This window comes from Strongylocentrotus purpuratus, unplaced genomic scaffold (assembly GCF_000002235.5).
Source record: "Strongylocentrotus purpuratus isolate Spur 01 unplaced genomic scaffold, Spur_5.0 spur5_scaffold_1, whole genome shotgun sequence".
Lineage (NCBI taxonomy): Eukaryota > Metazoa > Echinodermata > Echinoidea > Camarodonta > Strongylocentrotidae > Strongylocentrotus > Strongylocentrotus purpuratus.
The window spans coordinates 511,015-524,739 of NW_022145594.1; positions in this window are offsets into that span (position 1 = coordinate 511,015).

The window sequence follows — 13,725 nt, forward strand, 5'->3', positions numbered from 1 at the left end:
CAATTGTAACCTTCCCGAGAGCGTATGAAAACAACTATTTCTCGAATATTAAAGCAGTCATTAATACTTTTATATGCCGAAAAAAAATAGACTAAAAAATAAAAAATAAAAAATCCTTTTTTTTTGGTCGAAGATGAGATTCGAACTCTTGAGTACAAAAGGTGTTATATATTCAGTCAGCGCCTCAGACCTCTCGGCCATCGCGCGCTATGCAGTTTTGTACGATATATACATTAAAATGGATTGAAACCGGCTTCGCGTGTGATGAATGCTTCGCAAAAGCTCCATATACGGACTCTTCTTTTACTTTTGCAATGCATATTGGCACGAACTTAGATCAAGATCTATCGGCAGATGTTGTTTTTTTGTTTTTGAGAGTTAATTTTCGTCTTCATGTCAACAATGCAAGATAAAATTGTCGGTAAGATCGATCGAGATTCAATTGTATTGAAATTGCCGACCAATTTTTCGCACACGTATGGTATCCTCCATCGCTCAAACCATTTTTTAACATGTAAACCTATGGGGTAACCATGGAGACTGACCTATTTTTTTAATAACCATGGTTATTAAAAATATTGAAATGTTTTATGCATGGTTACCGGGAATTTTACAGGAACAGTTGAAGTTTATGAATGCAATTCGACCAATCAGATGGCTGGATTTCTTAAGTGAGGTATATAATAAAACATAATGAAACCATTTAAACTGTAAAATCTCCCCTATAAGCTGCTCACGCGGCCATACATATTGTTGTTGTTTTCGCGTTTCTTGCTCTCAACGACCAGTTTGTTTAAAGCTAAACGAATCCGAATTTTGCAATCATTCAACAATCAGACAATGATATCAAATTGTTTTGTGTCAGTATAAAGCCTTTATTCTGGTCACGTATTTCATAAACATATTATTATCAGTAGTCTAAAGTATATCGACGTGTAACATGTTACTCCATCATAATGTCGGATAATCTTGTTTTCATAATATGGTAGAAATCTAATACAACTGACTAATCTAGCTCAACTGTATACAAATGAACATTTAAAGTCATTTAGAGTATAATGCGTATGCTGGGTGTTTGTGGGGGTGGGGGGGGGGGGGGTACACGGTGCCCCCTCCCCCTCCATGAGCTGTGCCCCACGGTCGTCAACCCCTGCTGCACTTGCTCCATCGTCACTGTTCTTTACCAGCTTTAACCCTAAGCCAAACCAAGGAGGTAGGATAGGCTCCTTGACCAAACACAATCATGCACCTACCGTATCATAATGCTTAGAGCGTTAATGGCCGCTAGAGCAGATAACCCATGGCCAATTGTTGCTAAATACTACTGATAAATTATGAAAGTCGAAAATTGTTGTACAAGAACACGAATCCACCACCCTTTCTGGTGGTGGTGGTGGCGGAGGGGGGGGGGGGGGTACAAAACCGTACAAGCTTTTTTCAAGTGTGTGGGGGAGGAGGGGGGGGGGGGTCTTAGGGTTGCCAACTTTGAGCCAGAGGTGAGAGTGAGACATTGCGAGGGGGTAATGAGCACTTAATTTTCTTTTTCGTTAGAAAATATTTATCGGCAAATTAGCCGGCGAATACGCGGGGGGAGGGGGGGGGGGGGGGGGGGAGGGGGGGGGGGGGGGGGAGGGGGGGGGGTTAGTACGGGGTTTGGTAGCTTGGAAGGTACATACTGAAGCTGTTAGTCTTGCATTTATCAGAACACTAAATCCGATATCGAATATTGATAAACGGAACCCATAAAAAAATAGGGGAATGTAAGTAGAGACCACTTTTTCTAGGATATACCCTGGACATCTACAATCACATAGGTAGGCCTTTTTCTCCTATAGATGGGACAGTTCCCTGGTTGTTCAGAGTAATTTTCCTGGAGGTAGGAGGGGATGTAAAGGTATAGTCTTCCATTGTCGTTATCTTTCGGGCGTTGCTTTGTCTGTCTGTGACGATGGTGACGTAGTAGTTTTGGGTTGACGTTCTGCAGGAGAGCTGTCATATTCAATTTTCAATTCAAGTGAACATTTATTTTCTTCCATTCAATTTGACAACATATTTGACATCTGTTCAAATAATACAATTTATACGGAGGACCATACAAATAAATCAAGAATTTGTATTACAAGGAAGAAGGCGCGAGTCCCGGGGGGTGTTTCATGAAACAATTAGTCGGTGGTTTTCACCGACTATCATGTTCACCGACAATTTAGTCGGCGCTGACTAAATTTGACCAATCACAGGCCTGGAAAATAGTCGGTGACAAAATTACTGGGTGAGGAATAAAAACAGTGCATTGAACAAAGACAGTCAGACACGCGAACACGCACACGAACACACACGCACACACACACGCACGCACACACACGCACACACACACACACACACACACACACACACACACACACGCACATGTACAGGCACACGCACACAAATGAGCATTCCATTCCCGACAAGGGGAATTCTTCTTATCGTACGAAAAGTTGAGTGGCCGCTGTCCTTTTGGTGCGTATTGGCGGATGTTGTGCTTCATGATAATGATGATGGTGATGATGATGATGAAGATTAAGATGATGATGACATGATGGTGGTATTGAATGTGTGCAAAAGGGAAAGATTATTAGGGTGATGTCACTTAAACATTCAGCGATCTTGATAAAAAAATCAATGCTCAATCAGAAAAGGGGTAATTTTGAAACAATGGTCACCATGTGTGTTGTGTGTGCTGTGTGTTCGTGTGTGTGCGTGCGCGGGTGGGTGTGTGTGTGTGTGTGTGTGTGCATATATATATATATATATATATGTGTGTGTGTGTGTGCGTGTGTGTGTGTGTCTGTGTGCGTGTGTCTATGTGTTTTTGTCTGTCTGGCTAATTGGATAATTGAAGAAAAAAAACTTTCTTTGTTCAAAACATTATTTTATTCCTCACCTAGCAATTGGCGCAAGTATGATCTGGCAGTCTTGTAAAGATTGTCTGATATTCAGTGATGCATGCAGAGATTCAAATGAAAATGGTTCCTAAATGTCCTGGGAGGATAACTCTATCAAGACATATCATGAAACTCATGATTAAATATTTATACTTCAAACAATACAACTTTTAAAAAGTGGGATATTTTTCTGACTCACTCTGTATGTGTCCTCTGGTATCCGCACCTCCTGTATTTAAAACTGCGTTGTACATTTTCAAGATGCCGCCGTGGGGGACCCGCACGGGCAATATTCATTTTAAATGCCCCCCCCCCCCCGAACGGCAGACACCTATTGTGCATATCCCCCAGTGCTCTTCAGGGGCCCGTCAGGGCGCCGTAGGGTACACGTACGGAACCCTTGAGCACCGCAAGGCGCCCGTAAAGATTTTTCATGAGAATTGACCCCCAAAATCGTGAGGGGCCGTCCGGGCACCGTCCGGAGCCCGCATCGGACCCGTGAGGTGCCCTATACGGGCTCTTTACGGTCTTCCTACGGCCTAACGGTCAGATAAAAACGCCGGGAGAATTGGGAGCAGTCAACTCAGCACCACGGCGCCCGTACGGCTTAAAAAACTGTCCCGTCGCCCGTACCTTTACGGCAACCGACCAACTGGCCGAAAATTCCCAAATGTCTGTTTTTACTCGGGCCCCGGAGTGTATATGTGAAAGCCTCATTAGGAGCCTCCAAAAGAATGGCAGCTGATGGTCTAAATTTGCGAAATAAACATAATCACACATAAATAAAGTGCAAAACACCTGATACGTCTACTGAATGATCAATGATAATGTGCAATACTATTTCTGGGCAATGTGGAGCGTATTGTTTACGATTCTTTTTGCTCAATAATGTTTCAACCCACGTTCCCATTTTTTATATCGAAAATCTGTAGTGCTATGTATAATCTGAAACAAAATTGAATACGTGTCTCTTTTTAATGTGGATTTAATAGTATTGATATGCCCTTCAATCCATGCCTAAGTCACTTGCTGTCGTTATTATGTATTGAATGTAGACATTGTATTGTCAAAACTTCATCTCTCTCTTTCTCTCTCTCTCTCGTTCTTTTATCGCTCTCTCTTTCTCTTCTGCCTCTCCACTCTCTGTCTCTCCGTCTCTCTCTTCTATCTCTCTTTCTTATTTTCTCTTCCCCTTTCTCTTCCTTCCTCTGTCTCTCTCTCTCTCTCTATCGTTCTTTTATCGCTCTCTCTTTCTCTTCTGCCTCTCCCCTCTCTGTCTCTCAATGTCTCTCTCTTCTATCTCTCTTTCTTATTTTCTCTTCCCTTCTCTCTTCCTTCCTCTGTCTCTCTCACACTCAAACAGCAAAAATAATATCGACCGTAATATTTTGTTTACTGTTGCATGTCTTACTGATTATTTTATACTCGATGTATTCTCCTCTCTGCACCATCTTTTTATCATTAAAAGAGTTGAATATCTGTCTCTTTTAACTGTTGATTTGTTACTTTTGATATGCCCTTTAATCCATGCCTAAGTCACTTGCTATCGTTATTATGTATTGAATGTAGATATTGGATTGTTAAAACTTCCTATTTCCCTCTCTCTCATCATTTCATCTCTCTATCTTCCTCTCTCTCTCTCTCTCTCTTCCCCCCTCTCTCTCTCTCTCTCTCCCAATTTCTCTCCTGCTGATTGGGAAAGGTTGACAGAATAAAACGACCATAAACTGAACTAATGCAGAAGCGGAGTTGAGCCCCTTTGATGAACGATATAAACAGCGCCCTCTAAAGTTCTGAAAATGGCCTCCTTTCTGTGGCTGTAGCTCCATTGTGCCTGGCTAAACCACATACATGTATTTTACAGCTATGTGGTCTATCCGTACCCTCTTTTGGAATTAGATACTTGAAGATATGCCCTTTCCGGGCCAAATACAAAAATGCATACCCTCTCATTGACTGGCTTTGTGATATATGCCCTCTAAATTTGCACTTTTCAAGAAAATTGCTAAATAACATCTGTCAATGTAATACCTTCCTCTAACATTACCTATGTCCAATAAAACTTGGCAGACATTATGTATCCATACACGTGACAACTGTCTGCCAAGTTATATACAATTGATGACGTCATCGCAAAGTTATCGCCTAAAATGGTGACTTTATTATGCATTACGTAACAGCCCGTTAATTGCTTGCAGTACATTGCACACAGATGACCATAGAGTCAAACTGACCTCATTTAAATGCCCTTTTGAATGATACCAAATAATTATGTTATCGCAGAAAATGTTGAGTATATAGCATTTGAACAAGGGTCACTATACGAATTCCGCTGAGTTTCCGCCTAATTATAACACGTAGTGGCTATGGTATAACCTCGTTTCGCCCCCCTTTCAACCCTTTTTTTTCCCTTGAAATTTTGCAAGAGCAGTCTAGGTGACCAAACGCAGGTCATCGCAAACCCGAATTTTAAAAATCTTTCAAGGGGCGAATTGTAAACGCCATTTAATGCCTGGGATGACTATATTAGTATGGACGGTCATTTGTGCCACACGGCAAGCTTCAAATCGTGTTCCGCATTCACCAAAATCCCATTCGTTTTGCACGCAGGACTTGTAAGCCCTAGTTATGTGCCTTCCATTATCCCAAGTCCAAGCAGTAACAAATTCATATTTCAGGACTCATCATAAATTTGTTTAACAGTTGATTCCGCTCGGTTGAATCTATTGTCGGATTATTTGGCAGAGAGAAATAGCAGTGAATACAATACAGTGCTATTTGAACAATATTTGATGACAAAAGACCGCACTCTAGCTGGTACCATTTGTATGTAGCGTCAATAAATCTGACTGCATGCATGGGTGCCATAAGGTAGGTGATGAATGTGAGCGCTGCCGTTGTTATGAAAACGAATCAAGAAATATTGGAATTTTGGGGAATTACGATTATGAAACAAATAGTAAGCATCTGATAACTTCAGATGTTTCTTATATTATGATTAAAATTTAACTCGTTTCAAGTAACAAAATATGTTTTAGTATTTTGCATTACCTCTAAATGCCGTCAAAGGTAACACAAAGTCGTACTTATGGGTTCCCGCACAATATTATTATAATACGTATTGGCTATGACGTCAATTTTCAGAACGCCATCCACTCGCCCCCTTTTTGCTCTTGTATTTCTTTGAAGTTTTAAAGGCATATTCTGGGTTGCCAAACGCAGGGCATCTCGGAGCCGGATTTTGAAAATGTGTCAAGGCGGGCATTATTGACGCCATTTTTTATACACAATCTTAAAATATATTAAGCTACTCTTCTGTGATTCAAGTAAGCCGTTTTATGGACAATAATAACGGTTGCGTTGTCATTAACCTCAGTGTTACTTAATTATGCCCCGTAAATAACCCCTAAGAATGGGGTCAGTCAGTCTAGATATACTCTAAATGTACAATGTGTCACAAAACAGGGACTTGTTAACCATTACACACAGGATGATGGGATACAAGTAGGCAATTGTTTAACTTTTAAAAAAATTCCACGATTCTGAATTTTAAAAAAGTTCCAAATAGTCATCAATAACTACATGTATTCTTACTTGTAAAAGGAACTTACATTTAATATCTCGTCATACAGTACATGTAAGTAAAGAAGACCTACTCTACAATGTCATGTAAATGTACAGGAATTTCAGCTGAGGGTCTGTATTACGTACATACTAAAGACTAACTTATATTGGCTAAGCCTTTCTATTGGATCCTTTCAAAACTGATTCAGGCTTGACATTCAAACCGGACTGCAGTAGACATCATTAGTGCCGTCCCTTCGGAAGGGGTTGGCTGCTATGCACCTCCATCGTTTTCTGTTATGTACCATTGTTCTAACCTCTCTGTAGTTAAGACCAGTCCATTTTCTTTTGAAATAACAAAATAAAACCACAGCAGTCCAGGGAGGTGGGAAGGACCTCCCTGAGCAATCTAAGTAGACACACGAACCATTGTCAGTCAAAGCACTTGACACAGTGTCTGAACTACGTAAACTAACAATAATTAAAAAGGCTTTACTTCAGACAAAATGAAAATCTCTCATGCATCAACATATAAAGCGTGTATAGCAGACTACAGACTCTCTAAACTGAAGCATTCATAGACACTATGGTTTGGAAATAGTCTATTATTCAGACAAAATGTGATTAGAGTATTTTTCCTCCTGATAAGATGCAAACACAGTGTTTAAGATGGCCATGATAGCCAAGATTTCAGAATCTCACTTATTTCTCTCCCAGGATACCGTTCATGATTTTTGACCATGTAAAGCGTAATATTTTTTTAAAATAATAAGTCTTAAAACCATATGTTCAGTCAAATTTGGCCTATTTCCTTTTTTAAAACAGGTTTAGTCCACATACAGTACATGTACAGTGTCCATTTACACATTGTTTGTTTGTAGTTTTAAAACTCTTGTGTTGGCGCCCTCGTGGTTCCAAACAGACAATGTACATGGAGGCCTATCTACATGATTGTATACATGACAGGTTTTTATGATTTAAAGATAACGTTGAGTTCTGGTCATGATTGCATCGTGAAAGAAACGGTGTGGAGTCGATCGGAAAGTTGATAATGTAGCATATACGTATTGGTGTACGTGTACTGGAAGGTTCTGGAATCATCAAAAGGATAAGACATTTGGCCCAGTCTTTGTAAAAGTACCACGCACTGTACATAGAAAGATGTATATGGGACTGTGTGTACACAAACATGTGGCTTAAAAATGTGGGCCTCGTTTTTATGCTGTTACATATATTTAGAATATGAAGGCATTTGAAGAGCCATGCTCTTCAGGGAACATTTTGTCTATGATGTTCTTCCACACTTGAATAATAACAATGAAAACGCTCAAAAAGAATTTCCACCCCTCCCTAGAACTCAACCTCCTCTTTAAAGGTACTATGTCCCATTTGCAGCCAACAGCAAATTCTGTAGAACTTGCAGGAATTATGAATATATCATGTATGTCCTATCTGTGAAATTTAAACGTTAGCAGTGTCCTAGTATTCAAATTATGAAAGGAAACCCGTTTACTTTCTAGAACTTACTGCCAGGCACTTTTGAGTGAGTGACTGACTTCTTTTCTTTGGAAAAATCATAATGTACATGTGATATGACATGTGTATGTGCAAGAACTTGAGATTGTGTGGTGTAACTTTTCCTCACCTGAAGATTCCTACTTCTGAGAGTCTGATTCATTCATTGCTTTATTGTACATGTAATACATTTACATATATACATTACTTGACCTTGACCTAAGCCTTCCACACCATCTGGGAGATGTGTGATGGCTTCTGCTTCATGACCTCAAGCCACATCTTCCTATCTTGTGACGTTCTGGTCGCTTCTGTGAGGGATCCCAGACATCTACTAGCACAATCAGCCTTTACACGATCTAACCATTTCTTGGCTGGTCTGCCCCGGGGTCTATCACCATGGATATTAGAAGTTAGGAGTATCATTGGGTATCGTGATGGTCTCATCCTGTTAACGTGGCCAAAGAATCGCAGCCGTTTTTTGGCAATTTTGTCCAGAATGGTTTCATCCAGTCCTAGAGTCTTCCGAATTGTTGTATTCCTTATTCTGTCTAGTCTGGTTACACCTAAGATTTTTCGGAGGCAGATCATTTCGAAGGTAAGGAGCCTGTTCTCATCTTATTTTTTCAGTGTCCATGTTTCTGATCCATACATAAGGATGGATAGGATGAGTAACTTATATAGTTGAAGTTTTGTAACATCTCTAATGTCTTTGGCTGTCAATATGCTGTGAAGACTTTGAACAGCACCCAGGGCTTTTCCGATCCTATTCTGTATGTCCTCTGTACATTTCCCTGATTGAGTGATGGTACCTCCCAGGTAAACAAACTTTTCCACCTGTAGCAGTTCCACCTATGTTGATGTTAATGTCTTGCTGCTGTCTACTGATGACCTGGACCTCTGGTTCGGCAATATTGATTTTGAGGCCAAAGTTTGAGCTCCACTGGTGTACACAATCTACGATGGACTGGATATCTATTTCGTTGCATGCAAGAAGAACTATGTCGTCAGCGAAGCGGAGGTTGTTGATCAGATGGCCTTGGATGTTTGTTCCAATAGTGGTGTCATAGGTGGCATGTAACATAACCATTTCTAGGATGATGTTGAATAGCTGTGGAGATAATACACAGCCCTGGCGTACCCCCACAGTTGTTGGAAACCAGTCTGTAAGTTCTCCATTTACCTTGACTGCACTAGAAGAGATTTTATATAGTGCTTTTAGGAGACGGATGTGCTTATTTCAGTAGCCAAAGAATCTCATAGCTTTCCAGAGTCCTTCCTGCCATATCGAATCGAACGCTTTCTCGTAGTCTATATAACAGCAAAACAGACTTCTGTTCTTTTCAAGGTGCTTTTCTGCAATTTGTCTTAGCGTAAACAATTGGTCTATGGTTGATCTCCCTGGTCTGAAACCTGCCTGGGACTCTGATAAAATATCCTCTGTCTTCTTCAAGATTCTTCGTTGAAGGATTGATGCAAATATCTTTCCTGCATGGCTAAGCAAGCTGATTCCCCGGTAGTTTCCGCAATCAAGCGTATCCTTCTTCTTGAATACGGGTGTTATAATGGCTCTGGCCCAATCAGTTGGGAAAGATTCTTGACTCCAGATTAGGTTGCAGAGTTTGTGAAGGATGTCAGTTCCACTCTCTCCGGATGCTTTTAACTCCTCTGCTGTTATACTATCATAGCCTGGGGCCTTTCCATCTGACATCTTTTTGATGGCACTAATGACTTCCTCTTTGAGTATTTTAGGCTCTTCCTCCATACTAGACATCTGTGCAATTCCCTCAGTTGCATCCTTGTTGATGGGATTCTGGTTGTTATAAAGTTCTTCATAACTTTCTTTCCATCTCCGTTTTAATCCTCTATCTCTGTCAGTACTTGTCCATCTTTGCTCTTTACTGTTTGCATCTTGATATTTGGTTTCCTAGTGAGTTTCTTGATTGTTGAGTAGACTTCTTTGGACTTAGCTGCTTGGTGTGCCTTATCAACTTTTTTACATAGATCTTGAATCCATCTGTCCTTACATCCTTTTGTCTTTCTCTTTATTTCCCTGTTTAGGAAATTATAGTGGGCTCTCTTTGTGGGATCACTTAACTTCTCCTGCTTAATCCTTTTCCTTTGGTCACTTAGTTGGAGCACCTTCTCGCTTATCCAAGGGTCCTGAGGTTGACTCTTTCTGTTTCCGAGAAGTTTGGTCGATGTCTCGCTGTATGCCGACTTGATGCCTTCCCATAGATTTTTCACATCTGTGTTTTCATCATTGAGAAGTGGGCCAAACCTTCTTCCAATATCTATTTCATAATTTGAGCGGACATCTGCTTCTTTGAGTTTGAAGACATCATATCGCTTTAGAAACTTGGGTTTTACTCTAACTTTAAATCTCAGTCGTAAGTTTGCAATGACTAACTGGTGATCTGAACCTATGTCAGCACTAGGGAAACTCCTGGAGTTGTTGATTGAGCTTTTCCATTTGCTGTTAATCATTATAAAGTCTATCTTGTTGTGAGTCTTTTGGTCAGGTGATTCCCATGTCCATTTTCTACTTGTTTTTGCTTGTTTAAACATGGTATTGGTGATAACAAGATCATTCGCTGCACACAAATTGAGTAGTTTCTCTCCTCTGGCATTTACCTTTCCATACCCATGTTTGCCTAGAACTTGTTTCAATTGTGAGTAATCGTCTCCCACTTTTGCATTTAGATCCCCCATCACTATCAGAATGTGTTTCTTTGGTGCAGAATTGATTGCTTCTTGAAGTTGGTCATAGAATTCGTCTACTAGTTCTTCATTATCAGCTGTATTTGGGGCATAAACTTGGATCACTGTGATGGCACCTGCTTGAGTCTGGAATCTGGCAGTGATCAATCTGGATGAAATAGGATGATATCCTAGGAGTGAGTTCTGGGCTGTTTTGTTCAGAATCAGTGCTACACCCCCTCTGTGTAGAGTTTCATTTCCTGAGCTTAGTATTTTGTACCCTTCTGAGGTAAACTCTCCCTTGTCAGTCCAATGTGTTTCTGATACACCTACTATCTCCCATTTAAAGTCGTTCAGTTGGTGAAGTAGGATTTCAAGGTTCCCTGGTTGATGTAACGTTCTCACATTCCAGGTTGCTATTCCAATTGTATTTGTTGTTGTTAGTAAAGCATCTCTTTTCCTTGGTTTATCAACACCATCTCTTCCATTTGGCTTTGGAGTTGGCACATCATGCTGCACTACTCTCTGTAGGCCCCCGGAAAGAAGTGGCAAATTAGTAGAGGCAGGGGCTTTAACCCTGGTGCTTTTATGGCTTTCCATCATGAAGTAGTTTCGCTCTAAACTAGCTAGGCGGATGAGTCAATCCTCTCCTAGCCACCCTAGTTCGTTCGTAGCTGGCAAATTTGATTGTCAGCTAGTCACCCCCACCGGCGAAAAGGAGAACCAGGACGTTTACCTGTATCCACACAAGTCGGTCGTCCCCTCACACTGAGTGCTACCAGTGACGGTTACCTCCTTGAGGTCTATCACAAATGTTAAGAGGATACTGGTTTTTCTGTATAGAGGGGGTGGTTCTGTATAGAGGGGGGTGTTACTTGTATTACAGTGATATACATGTATGCGTACTGCATTATTTACGTTTATATGTCATCTGGAAGATATCATTGCGTTTGAAATTGAGATTATTGAATATTGCTAATTCAAAAACATGTTTCTTTTGCAGTATTACAACTTTATTGTCATGTACATGACTTGTATCATAATGCGTGCCAAATATTTTCAACTCTTCCAGTTCAAGTGTGTGAATTTACAGTTTTGTGTGCTTCCAGAATGTGTTTTGGTTAGTTCATGCCATACGACAAGGACATTATTCATGATTCATTTGTATACAACTATTCTTTTTTTTGTTTTTTGTTTTTTTTGTTTACTCTGGTGATCCCCTCCTTACAAGCCCTTGAGGCTTTTTTCTGGACACCCTTTTCTTTCATTTATTTGTATTACTAGCTGTTATGTATGTACTACTCTGTTATCTTGATGTAAACATGAAATTATGCATGACATATTGTTAACTTTTTTTTTTTTTAATTGTACATATTGGAAGAAATAAATGAGAGCTATTATGCTCTCTCAATCAATCAAAAAAAATGTATTGGTTATTCCATTATAATAAATATAGTTATATAATCTCTTGTACGATTTTTAAAGCAATATATCTTGGCAATGTTTACAAACGTGCATTGCAATTTCCATATAATGGGTGTGTACAGGTGTAGTACAGTATATTCTGTTTAACATCTGCATTATCGGATGCATATTCTTCTGAAAGCGGGACGTTTGAAGCTCCTCAGTGTATCAACATATTACACATTTGTCAACCACTACCAGTTCATTATAAAGCCTTATTCATTATCAACTCACTAACCATTTGCATGCTTTTCCAGCCTATCATTGTTGGGATATGATTTTTGTTTTTGTATGATGTGTGAACCCCTTTTGCCATATTTTATAGTAGCTCGAAAATTCGTGTCTGTTGCATGGAGTGTTACAAGCCAAAGTAAGGTGCATCAGTTGTCTTTATAACTTGTTTCACATGTAAACGTGTTCTTAGCTTTGTATTTACATGTAGTTACATTTTCAATTTATGACTTGTTATTATCGTTTATTCCTTCATCTCTATTAAATGTATTTTTTATCTCATGGGTGTTCATATGTCTTTGAATAAAGTAAGCTAGTTTAGTCTGGAAGCTGACGTTGTTTTTGTTAACATTTTTAACATTAAAAACAATTCTCAAATTTCGAAGAAAAAATACCCAAAAGATTTTGCATGCCAATTTCATTCATGTTCTGTGCTGGACTATGTGTACTTGTAAATCTCTGATAAACGTTGGGAGGAGCGAGAGAGAGAGAGAGAGAGAGAGAGGGAAATATATATATATATAGAGAGAGAGAGAGAGAGAGAGAGAGGGAGAGATGGGTGAGAGGGGAGAGGGGAGGAGAGAGAGAGAGAGAGAGAGAGATAGAGAGTGAGAGAGCGAGAGAAATGTGAAATTTAATATGTACACATGTATTGGATGTGTGTGTGTGTTGGTGCATGTCCCAGTGTGTGTGCATTTGTGCAGTTTGTATACCTATATCTATATAGCATGAATGAGAGCGATACAGACAAACAGTGGGGACTGTAATATCGACAAAGGAAGACCCCTCTGTTCATTGCACGGGACACCCCTCACCACGCGTAATGGAAGAGGCCAAACCCTTGCACTATTGATGTTCACTAGTCCATAAACTGTCTGCATACAAAATATGGAGGCTGACTTTTTGTTCGTATTGCCCTAAAACTTTTCATGACGCGACTTTAGATTCAACTCTGGGTTTAAATTTTATTAGAAACGGGTCAATACATGATTGCTATCGTGTCTCATTTTTCTTTAGAATTGTGCGACGATTATTTATCCTCATGTCAATAGAAGTTAAGATAAAGCGAAGTGGTCTCTTACTCAGATTCGACAGGAATCAGATGTTTGTCTACAGAGTGGATATTACGTTAGGATGTAGGCCGGGAAGATCGCATGCTGTGTACGAGACTGTGGATGGCTTTTTGATGTGAAGAAATGGACTCCAAAGCGGATGTATACTCTTTTGGAGCGATAGGGAGAGAGAGAGAGAGAGAGAGAGAGAGAAGAGAGAGAGAGAGAGAGAGAGAGAGAGAGAAAGAGAGAGAGAGATCCCTACTGCACGTCGC